The sequence below is a fragment of the Sapajus apella genome, unplaced genomic scaffold (genome assembly GCF_009761245.1).
Source record: "Sapajus apella isolate SASKATOON/1434 unplaced genomic scaffold, GSC_monkey_1.0 scaffold10, whole genome shotgun sequence".
NCBI lineage: Eukaryota > Metazoa > Chordata > Mammalia > Primates > Cebidae > Sapajus > Sapajus apella.
The window spans coordinates 18,857,985-18,871,113 of NW_022436950.1; positions in this window are offsets into that span (position 1 = coordinate 18,857,985).

A 13,129-nucleotide genomic window follows, 5' to 3' on the forward strand; every position below is an offset into this window, starting at 1 on the left:
AAAACAAAGTATTAAAATGTATAAGAGTTTTCGTTAGGGTTGCTGGAATTAATATGAGCATAAAAATTACAACAGTCATTTAAAATATTTTTTAAAAGATATAGTTTAAATAATATCAAAAAATTTTAAGCAACCTAGTAATAACTCAAACAAAAGATGAACAGAAGCAGAAGAATGTACAAAATACAATTAAAAGCTCCTACAGAACCCTCGATGGAACAGGGATATATTTCATATTTATGGATAGATATTTAATATCATATCTATCCTCCCCTCCCTATTAGTGTATATATTTACATACTTTATAAAAATCTCAAACTTTTTTGTGGAACTAGAAAAACAATTATTGAAATTCATATTAAAGAATACAGTTCGAATAGCGGCGTGACAATTTAAAAGAATGAACAAGGTTTGGGTACTTACTCCACCAGAGAGTAAAAACTGTTTTAAAAAGCTGCAGAATTAAAGCAGTCCATATCAATGAAGGAACAGATGAGGGACTTGATGCAACAGAATTCAGAGTCCATAGAAAGACCATGCATGTCTCAGAATTTGGGATGTGACAAACATAGTATCACACATTGGTGAAGGATAGTGTTAAGTCAACTCCTTCAACTCATTTTGTTTTCTGAGATGAAGTCTCGCTCTGTCACCCAGGCTGGAATGCAGTGGCACAATCTCAGCTTACTGCAACCTCCACCTCCCTAGTTCAGGTGGTTGGTTCTCTGCCTCAGCTTCCTGAGTAGCTGGGATTACAGGCACCCATCACCACACCAAGCTAATTTTTTTGTTGTTGTATTTTTTAGTGGAGGCGGGGTTTCACCATGTTGGCCAGGCTGGTCTCAAACTCCTGACCTCAGGTGACCTGACCACCTCGGCCTCCCAAAGTGCTGGAATTACAAGTGTGAATCACTGCACCCGGCCCAGTTTTATAATTTTAAACACTGATTACTGGGCATATGAGGATTTTAATACTATTCTCATAATTTTTTGTATTTATGCTTACCATTTTTTAAAAGTATTAATATATTATGTGCCCCTTCCATTCTCTATGCTGGTAAGTATTACAATGATGCATGTGGATGAAGAGCCATGGTTTGCTCAGTTGTGTATTTCTTACAAAGTTTCCTTAGTAATTCACAACTAAGCTGTCAGTTTTTGAAACATGCTATGAAATCGATAAATGGCAGTCATCCAGGGACAACAAGAAGTAGTCAAGAAATTACTGTTCCAAGAAAATGCCCCTGGTGAAAAGAAATCCATTTGAATCTCCAGTCTGCAACGCCTACAAATGATCTAAATATTGTCTCTTATAATTAAAGGTATATACTGCCAATATCAGGAAGGCATGACATAGTCTAGGCAATATGTGATCAGAAATAGTAACAAGATTAAATAATAAAGCAACTTTTGCTGATTCATAGCTCATTACGTTATTAAATTATAAGGCATTAGAAGTTATAGAGCAAATGGCAAACATTTGCTTTGGAGGAAATGCATATCATTTTCTCATTTCTTTTATCTGATGCTGTAGGTAGACAGTTCCAACTGCTGAGCTTGGCACTGGTAATTTGATTCTTTTTAAGCCAAGTAAAACAGACAGAGGGTAGCTAAATTGATTTTTAAAAATAATAATTTACTCTGGTACGTTCACAAAATTTCACACTTTCTAAGAGTGATAATAGCTATATTGTTCATTGGAAAAGATTCATAGAGACCTAGGGCAGAGAGAGCAGGACACTTTTCACTTGAAGCAAGACACTGGAAATGCATTAACATGAAAACCAGCAGCAGAAGATGCTCCTGGAAAAAAAATATGTTAATGCAGCTGGTGGGCACAAGGAATTTTTATGTTGACCGTCCTCACTGCTTAGTGATTCTAAGTACTGAAGATTAGAAATAGCTGAAAGGTTTGAGATTCCCAGTCCTGGCAGAATTGATGGAAAGAAAGCTTTTTGAATAAAAAAGAAAGGAACATTAAACTAATCAGGGGGAAAGATACAAAGACACCTATAATTAATTTAGAGGTTATTAATTTGTCATTTTGTGCTGTGAATGCATCTGTATGTTTCCATATCCTACAAGTCTATTGTGAAAAAAGATGTGTTCTGCTTAAATTACACAGGGAAGTTTGCTGAGAAGTCATTAGCAGTGGACCTTCACAAAAAGGAATCCAATCTTTAAGGGTCTCTGTAATGTGTTGCTCCCTCTTTCAGTCATTGGTAATTTTACAACATTTCAGTGGATAGTGCTGGAATCAAGGCCCATGGAATATCTGCCAGAAGTACTAGGGAAAAGAACAGTAATTAAGATAACATAGTAATTCACTTCAATTAAGAGGAACCTCCAGGACAAAATTGGTTTTCTGATTTGCAGCAGTGGGTTGCTTCTACCCTTTGGGAAAGTGTTCATCAAATCTGCATTGCCAGTGTCACCAGGAGTGCCCTTCGTGTAGCTTAGCATTTGATTTTCAGCCTTCCAGTTACTAATCAATTACATAAACCTTGTGCATTTCATCCCAGACGACCAAAATCTCCATCTGGAAAGAAAGTTTATTTTTGGTTAGCTTATTTTTATTTTTACAGTTTTTCTACTATAGTCTCTAGGCTACATATATTTTCAACTCTCCAAAATACTTTCTGGAGAATTTCAGTAAAAAGAGAAACAAAGAAACATGTTAACATGACCATGCCATTACTGATAAAAGCTCTACAATGAAAAGGAATAATCACATGTAAAATATTATTAAACCCAAATTTTCCAGTAAAAAGCCAGAAATCACTATACTATGACATGGAGTCAGACAAGCAAGGAGTTACTGCATCACTGCTACGTTCTCCAAACCTTTGATATTCCAAATTTTAGAACTCTCCATTTTCTACTTACCTCTAGATGTTTCCACAGTGCAGGAAAAATCCTTGGACTGGTTGAAGGTGGTGGTTAGGTGCAGTAACTATCCAATGGAGGTACAGGTGATAGTTTGCATTAGCAAGTGGATTACCACTTAGTTGATCCAATTACATCATTAAGTAAACCCAAATAACTAGACCATACACAGGGTCAAGTTAATTTGCCATTTTCATGATAAAACAAGGTTAGTCAGGCAGTGATTTGGTATTTATCTACGCTGGGCAGGCTTCTTTGCACCTCAACCATCATCAAAGGGGCTTAGCAGATTCTGCTGAACACTTCTTTCCCTTCCCTTACCCTAACCCCAATCAACAAGTTTTATTTTAAACCATTTATCTGTAGAGAGAGAGAGGGAAATAGTGGATCTCTCTCAGATGCTAATGAAAATTTCATTCTGGCAAGAAAGACCAACACAAACAACCCTTAGGTAAAGTTCTTGCTTCCTAATGAACAGTGCCCTTAGGCTCCACACTGCAGAGCCAAATAAATGACTCCATAAGGCCAAAAGCTCATTATTGGCCTGAAATAGGCCCAGCCTCAGGCATCTGTGGCCATATTCAGATCATTAAGAATCTTCTGTTGCTTATTGCTTTCTCCTTTTTCTATTTAAGAGGCCAGCAAAGTACATGTTTCCATCCTCCCCTACATCTGTAAGCCTATTTCTTATTCCGCATTTTGTCATCTCTCTGCTCTCTGCCTGTGCTCCCTTTTTTAACCTATATAAAATTAAGTCTTTCTCTCTTGTCAATGACCCTATTTTTGAGGTTCCCTAGTTGACACGTACACAGCTGGGGACTTACCCTTTTTATTGTCTTGCAAAGCCCACCACCGAAGGTCACAACTGTGTCAGGAATTTGCAGCTTTCCTGTCCAAGCACCCTCAAGTCCTACATGAGTTTAATAAGGAGATGTACAGCTGAGCCGAAATTGTTTCAGAGAACTTGGAGGGGTTCATTTAAAGCACTTCCTATCTCCAGCTCACACATATGTTACTGAACAAGTTCCCAGGAGAGTAGCACAGAATCCAAACCTTGGACACATCTTGTACATTACCAAATTTTAACTTGTAAAATATTTTATTTTTCTGCTGTAATGAGCATGGATGCCTTCAGAACCCATATTTGGTTTTGGTTTCTTGCTTTTTTTTTCCCACTTGATGCTAAGGAAATAATCTTTGATTTGAGGCAAGACAATTAATTCATATGTTATTTTGCCTATTAATTTTAATTTTACATCCACAGACATCACAATAAACAAGTCTATGTTTGCACTTTTCAAAAATTCTTCTTTATGAAATTGCAAGTACTGAAAGATAGTTCAGGCTTAAGTTTTCTCACCAAGGCATTGCTTCCCAAAAATTAGCTCTAGATATCATGACATTGAACTAAACGTCTGTTCAATGGCCATATTTAAGTTTTGTTTAAAATACTTTGTGTGGGGAAGGAAAACTAGTTTTTTGAGAAAATTATTTTGAAGAAGTGCTTGGCAATCAAAAGCCACATGAAGAAGAAAATTAAAGAAGAAAATAAAGTTAAATGCAAGCATTGTGCCACCCAGCCAGGTTAGAAAACTATAAAGTGTAGGGAAGAGAAATTGAGGACCAGAAAGAAAACAGTTAGAGTTCCTCTCTTCAGAAATAAATAAATAAATAAATAAAAATCATTGTGGAAGAGTGTGGAAATGGAGGAAGGGTATTTTATGCAGTTTTTCATGCTCATTTTGTTTCAGTTGAACATTTATCAGAAGTTGTGATAACCTGGCTAGGGGCTTTCCCCATTCAATCATTAAGTGAGACTTTATCAAACACTTTGAGGATAAGACATATGGTGAGTATGAAGAAGAATAACAGATGGTCCCTTAGCCTTACAGAATCTTTCTCCAATCTCTCTAAACATGAGAATATACTTTATTAGAATGATACAACTGGAAAGATAATTCAATACAGATGACATACCAAAATGCAGGGAACACACCTATTGAAGTAAAAGCTTTGACTGAGGTATGCTTCATAATGACCATCAGGGAGGAACTGGGGTAAAACAGGTAAAGGAAATGGGATTCTACTGGTAAGGGCACAGAATCACGCTGTATTTATTTTGCTTTTAATACATTTATTAAAAGCCGTCTTTAAAAACACTGTTATATGATTATTTAATCTATTTTTCTAAACAGGCCTGTTTCTACTTAAATTTTTTAAAGGAGTAAAATGTTCATGATTAAGGAAAGAAGGCCAGAAAGCAAGATTGAACTCTTCCATACTGCTTCCATTTGAGGCATGGTAGCCAAGATGGCAGGGGTGGGGGTATTGAAATTGCAAAAGTAAATAATGACGTGATAACCAATGTTAAATGGTGCCTAATGATGTGGTACTAAATAAAACCAATATTTAAAGATAATTTCCTCACTGAAAACGTATTGGACATATGCTCTTCTTTTTACACTGGGTAAAAGCACTGTCTGCAGATCTGCCTGGGCTTTTGCCCCAGCTTTACCATTAACTAACTTTACAAACTTGGGAAAGTTACTCAACTTCTTTGTGCCTCAATTCCCACATCTGTTATATTAAAAAACACTTGTTCTGAGATCTTAGAAAGACAATGCATATGACATGTTTATAATAGTGTATGGCACACAATAAATGTTACATAACATTTATTAGTAGTGATGATGATGGTATCATTCATTTATTCAATAACTATCTATTGGGTACCTATGTATAAATCACAGCCCAGATTTCTCAAGATAAATCAGATTACATGTAATGTTACATATTTTCACATGAAAAAATCTACAAAAGCTTTTGTTTGTTTTTTGCCAGATCATGAGATACCATTTCATAGATTTAGGACTATAAACTTTGGGGTCAGAATGGTCAGTTTATAAATTTTGGAGTTAGCTTTGGCCAATATACTTGCTTTGCATCCTTGGCTGAGATGCTTAATATCCCAAACCTCTTAACAGTTTCCTCATCTGGAAAATGGAGCTAAAAATGATACATAGTTCAGAGCATTATTTGTTGATTAAATAAAGTGATTCTTATAATATTCTTGGAAATAAAACTCTAACTTTTTTGCAATTAATAAGGATTATGGCTATATAAGTAAGGATAATGATCTTTCCATGACAAATCTTGAAAATACAATGCCTCAGTTTAAAGTACAGAATATCTAATTATAATGTGGGGAAATGGAATTGGACGAGACCAATAGAATTTATCGGAATTGGACTAGACCAATAGAACTGATCAGAATAGAATTGATCTGAGTTAAAGTAGAGTTCTGATATTGATTGACTATAGGCTTTTTTTGATTGTTTGTTTTTTGAGATGGAGTCTCGCTCTGTCACCAGGCCGGGGTGCAGTGGTGCGATCTCAGCTCACTGCAACCTCCACCTCCTGGGTTCAAGCAATTCTCCTACCTCAGCCTCCCAAGAAGCTGGGACTACAGGCACATACCACCATGCCCAGCTAATTTTTGTCCCTATTTTTAGTAGAGACAGGGTTTCACCATGTTTGCCAGGATATTCTCGATCTCTAAACCTCGTGATCCGCTTGCCTCAGCTTGACTCTAGATTTTTGAAATGTCACTCTGTTTTTATTGTCTTCAACCATTCACTTGTATAATGAGAGCAAACTGAGTGACTTGGAAGGACTTCCCCAGTTTAACAGTTTATAATGACATGGCTTAATGGAAGAATTAAGATATCATGCCCAATCCAATGAGGATATTACACAATTAACTTTCTTTGCCTTATCTATTTATTTTCAGCATTCAAAATCTTATTCTAAAATTGTATCAAGATTTTGAATGACTTGTTTCTTCAGTTTGGGACTTCATTTTGCAAAGACAGCAAAATAAGGGGCAACGACATTCAAAAAGAATTATGAACACATTATCATATAGTTAATTGAAGCCCAATAATATAATATACAACAAATCCACAAATGATGGCATTCTGATTATACTTAAAATTGGCATTCTGATTATATTTAAAATTTTTTCTCACTGGAGAATTGGTAAAATCCCTCAATCCAAAATGGATAATAAAATACAACTGTTTATGTTTGAAAAACAAAATAACAAAATCCTTATCTGAGAGTTTCAGTTTCAGCATGGTGGAGCCTAAACACAGAACAGCCCTTGTATCCCACTGATTACAGCTAGAAATTCATGGATAAGAAACAAACAAACAACTATACAGGTTGCTTCTTAAGGGGACTCACATCTTGTAGAAATAAACCATACGTATGTGAGTTTCACTTTTTTTTCCGTACATTTTTTTTTTTTTTTTTTTACGCATTCCTCTGAGGGAAAGCCCCAGTTACAGCAAGATGATCTTTGTGATGCAGGCAGTTAAGCTCCAAGAAAGATCTTTTTCTTGCCAGAAGAATCAGAATAAGAAGTGACTGTGGGCTGGAATTCTGAGAGCAAACCTTGGTGGGGAGAAAGCCAGAAGAGTTCCCTTATTTCTGTGTCTGAAGTCATCAAAATCTCAGGTTCTATATAAGCATACAGCAGACCCAAACCATAGCAAATATTTAAAAACTGATCTGAAGTTTGAACACAGCCCTAAGAAGAGGAGCAGAGTTTACAGTCTGACCCTCATTGAGCAAATTTCTACTAAAACATATACCTCAACATTCTCTAAAGGAATCAGAGTCTAAGCAACATAATGTATACACGGTCCAGGATATGCTCCCAATATTTATAATATACAACAAGAGAGAACCAGGAAAATGTGACCAGTTTTCAAGGGACCAGGCAACTGGCAGATACCAACTCTGAAATGACCAAGGTGCTAGAATTATTAGATAAGGCTTTAAAGCAGCTATTATAACATGCTTTCCAAGTTAAAGAGAATACACTTGACAAGAATGGAAAGAGGAATTCTCATCAGAGAAACGGAAACCATATATAAAAAAGAACCAAATGATAAATTTGAACCCCAAAATGGAACCTCTAAATGAAAAAAATTTATTGAATGGGATCATCAACAAAATTGAGATACAAAGGAAAATCTCAGTCAATTTGAAGGTAGAGCAATGGAAATTATCCAATTTGAAGAACAGAGAGAGAAATGAAATGTGGGATAGGGGAGAAAACAACTTTAGGAATCTGTGAGATGATACTAAAATATTCAAATATATACATCACTGGAGTGTTTGAAGTAAAAGAAAAAGTTTGGAACAGAAGAAAGTATGAAGAAATCATGGCTCTAAACTCCCCAGTTTTGAGGAAAGGCATCAATTTAGAGATTCAAAGAGTTCAGTTAATTGCAAGCAGGATAAACTCATTGAAAACCGTGCTTGTAAACATTATCATGAAATTGTTATAAACCAAAGATAAATACGTATCCTGAAAGTGGCTAGAGAAAAAGGCACATAATGGACAGTGTAGCAATGACCTAAATGACCACAGACTTCTTACCAGCTAATGTGGAGGTGAGAAAACAGTAAGATGACATCTTTAAAGTACTGAAAGAAAAAGAAAGTGAAATTGGAGTACAATATATAGTAAAAATATTCTTCAGAAATGAAGGTGAAATGGAGAAATTCTCAGATGTGGAGAAACTAAAAGAATTTCTTGCCACTAGCCAACTCTACAAATAGTCAAGGAAGGCCTACAGACTGAAGGGAAATTATATCCAAAGGTAAGTTTTTCTTCAGAAATAAAGGAACAGCAACATAAATAGTAAAAATATGGGTAAATGTAGTAGAGTGTATTATCCTCGTAAGTTCCTTAAAATGTGTGTAATTATAGAAAGCAAAAAATAAAATTATCAAATGGGGTATATCTATCTATATGTGTGTATATATAAGTAATGTATAAACTATGTTCATATGTATATTAATACATATAAGATAAATGCAATATGAAAGTCTACATTTGAATGAGGTAGTACAATATAGAGACTTACTAGGTTAGACATACATATTTTAATCACTAGAACAACCAGTAAGAAAAAAGAAAATTCAAAGGAATATAGCCAAGTATTGAAAACTTAAATTAGAATGTTAAAAAATATTCAGGCAGTCCAAAGGAAGAAAAAAGGAAACAAAGAAACAGAATACATAGGAGCAAAACAGGAAACAAACAATAAAATGGTAGAACGAAATCAAACAATATTAATAATTGCATTAAATGTCAAGAGTCCAAAAACTACAATTAAGAAGCAAAAATTAACAGAGTGGATCCTCAAGTGAGACCTTATTTTATATTTCCTATTAAAGAGAATATGAAAACACAGATAAGTTGAAAGTGAATGAAAGGGAAAAAATATACCACACAAACAGTAAGCAATAAAAGGCTGACCTACTGTTTTGATATCTGATAAGAATACTTCAATACAGAAAGTACTACTGCTTATACAAAGGATTTTTTTCATAATGATAAAAGTGAGATAACAGTTATAAATGTGTAAGGATCTAATAGCAGAGTGTCAAAATACATGAAGCAACAATCAACTGAATGAAACAGAGAAATAGACAAGTTCACAATTATAGCAGAAATTTTTAAACTTAGCCATTGATAACACACTAAGCAAAAAAATGAGCAAAGGCACAGATTTGAATAACATTATCAATCGTCTTGACTGAACTGGCATTCATAAATGACCAAAAGAGCATATACTGTGTGGTTCCACTTTTAAAAAATTCTAGGAAATATAAAATAAGTATAAGAAAGAAGATCAGTGGTTGCCTGGGGATGGGACAGAGAGAATAAGAGGTTGCAAATGAGCATGGAGGATCCTTGGAAAGTGATTAAATGTTTTTATCTTGATCGTGGTGATATATTCATGGATATTTGTGCATGTAAAAGCTCATCATATCGTTCATCATAAATATGTAAAGTTTATTGTGCTTCAATTACATATCCATAAAGTAATTAAAAAAAAAACCTTATCCTAAATAGATGTTCATGATCTTCATCAGACTGCCAAAGAAATCCATGGCACCGAAAAGAGGTTGATTAATCTTCGATTGGGTGGTAAATTTCTTATTACTAGCAATGTTCCAGCTTTACACAAGGAAAATTATAGCTTACATCAGAAGCTGGGCCACATTTTAATTAATCCATTCATTTATTAGATATTTATTGAGTAACTACTACATGGCAGACAATGAGAATAATGCTTACTAGAATAATTTACATTTAATGTCTCTTTCAATGCTTATATTATTTCATTTCTAAATTCTGTTTCGGGGTGGCAAGACATCCCCTTATTATCTTAAATGACATTTGCTTAAGAGCAAAGAGCAACTTCATATACTCTTTGCTGTTAAGGATTGCCCTTAGGGAGCATTTTTGTCATTTACATACCCAGGAACTCATCACCAGAGAAACTTAATATTCTGGGATTGCCCCAGTGAGAAAATTACCATCCTGGAATTTGTTGTTCTGGGGCCAGCCAAGAAGAAACTAGAATGGCTTAAAGAGCTTCGCTCCTCTGGTTTTACTCTCGGGGCAGGACTAACTCGGCACAGTAGGCATAAATAAATGTACCTGGAGGCCCAAATTACTCCCTTAAGATGGCAGGTTGCTTTGTATCCCAAGTCATTTGCCAGAGGCTGCCATTCTAGCATTTCTCAGAATACTTTTCTTTGGCTGTAAAAATGTAAAATATCTGCTTCTCAGAGGATGTGATATTTAGAACTATGAATATTTGGTGAACCTCCAAACAAATTAGTTTATCTTTGATACCCTCTCTTTCTTTCAGAGTTCCTCTATCCAGTAGACTTCCTAGAGACATAGTAAATTTACTGACTTCTGGATTTAGTTCAGTGTTTTTTAACCCCAGAAAAAATACTCAATCATAATAGCTGTATTGGCACATCTTATGTAGATACGTAATACTTCGTACGTATCTACATATTTGACCCCACAACAATGATCAGGTGCTATTATTTTCTTCATCAATAGAGATGAGGAAATTGGAGCTCAGAGAGGATGAGGTAGATGATCAAAGCCACTCAGCTGATAGTTACTGGAACTAAACTTTTGACTCAGTAATCCAGCTCCAGAGTCCATGCTTGTAATCACTAGGCTGCATGGCCTTAACTCCACAGGCTACTACCCTGTTGTTTCTGTATTAAACAGAGTAAGAAGCAAAGAGAAGAGAGAAAATGTTGGGGAAAGGTTTTTATGAAGTTTGTCATGTTACACCGGGGAGTCATCCATCTTTCTCCACATGTAAAATCAGCAAGAGTATAATGACCCATGAACTCATGAGCGCTTCTCTATATTTGAAACATTACAGAATAGCAACAGAATTCCCCTAGCCCATTGACTGATAAAAGGCATGCTGATACACTTCTTAAAACACAGTTACAAATACCAGAGGATGCACATACCATGCCCATCACTTCTAGTCTACATTCACTGAATAGCCCAGTGATGTAAATTCTATGAAATAAAGGCTTCCAAGTAGTCAATTGTAAGCAGAAACATGAAAATATTACAAAAGTTGCTGAAGTCTACACATTAAGGGTCAGTCTCTGTGTCTAAATAATATTTACTTTGTAAATAATTAAATTGACTATGGAAAACATGTATTTCAAACTTCCTAGAATTCACTATTTATTAAGCATGACTGTTGGGGCATGAAGTGGATACGTAGAGATTGAACTAGGAATTAGAACAGTGCTAACTCTACTTCCATAATGTCAAACTGTATTTCTACACACACACATACACATACACATACACACACACATACACACACACACACACACACACACGGGTGCGTGCACACTAAAACAAAACAAAACAAAACAAAACCATTTAGTATTTTACCTAGGTTAGCAAGTGAATCAACTTAGAGTAGAAATTTTCCATTCAAAAACAAAAACCACAGTACAAAATCCGAGGGCCATTATTCTAGTTCCCATGTAAGTTTACTTGCCTACAGCTCCCATTTAAATCTTCAAGATTTTTATGGAGAAATGCACATCAATTATCTCATTAGGAACAAAATTCTGTCTACAGTAATAATACACACATGCTTATTTATCTAAACTGCACCCTTTTTGTTTAATATAAACTCTTTTTGTTTAATATAAACTCTTGATGGAGTAAACCAAAAAATAAAAAAAAAAAAGGACAGCTCTCATCTTAAGAACTTAACAGTTGGTGTGAGCAGAAGAATGGGGACAATTATTAAGGAGAAGGGAAAAATGTCAACTCTGGTAAGGGATTGAGTTGGAAAGGCAGGCAGTTACAGATAGGACCAGAAGTTTTGAACCTGGTAGGTAGGCAGGAAGGAATGAGTTAAATTTCATACAGCAGGAAGCGCTATTTATGGCAGTAAGTACCCAGAGGAAAGGGCACTTCCAGGGAGCCCAGGTGAGCACAGTTAGAGCCTTTGTAGCAAGGAAGTGGAAATGAGTGGGGGTAGGAGCCGATAGGCCAGGGTTATAAGTGATCCCTACCACCCCTAAATGTGCAGGTAGAATAAGATAGTGAAAGAAGACAAAGACCGATTCAGTTAAACATATGGTTGTACAGAAACACACACACACACACACATGCTTGTTATACATCTGTATACACATTCACATGTAAATGATAGTATCATAGAGTTTTCATTTATGCAATACTTGCTTCATGCTAGTGGGATACTCCACTAAGGTAAATTTTATAAATGTCAGATGTGTCAAAGGATGATTCTTCCCAAAGCCATGTGCCCATTTTCCAACCAGGCAAAGCACAATTCTGACACCCACATGGGGTGTGCTCTGATCCCCTCCCCAAGCACCCTCCCTGCTTTCACAGCTAAGGAGAGGAGAGGCGTTATTTTCTCTGGATTCTGGGAGACGGAAGGCTAACACAGCAGCAGCAATTTCTCATTTCATTTTCTGAACCATTCTGAATTTTCTATTTCATATTTTCCACTTATATCACCTCTTCAATTTGTAAACAGGGATTGTATTAATATTCCTGTGATAGTAAGTTTTTTACATATATAGTTGTGAGGAAATACATTTTAAAATCTTTCGCTTAAAATAGCTGTCTCTTGAAGACTCAAAACTGCCAGTGACACAGATTCAAGTTGGATCATGTTTTAGGGGAACTCCATTTCCTGTAAAAGTTTGGAATTCTATCATAATATGGGATGTAAAAGAGTTCAGTTTGTTTAAAAACTGTACAAGTTTTCTCCAAATCTTGTTTTCATTTGTGTATCAGTTGTAAATAAAAATTGTTGTCTGCCAAAATGTAAGCTAT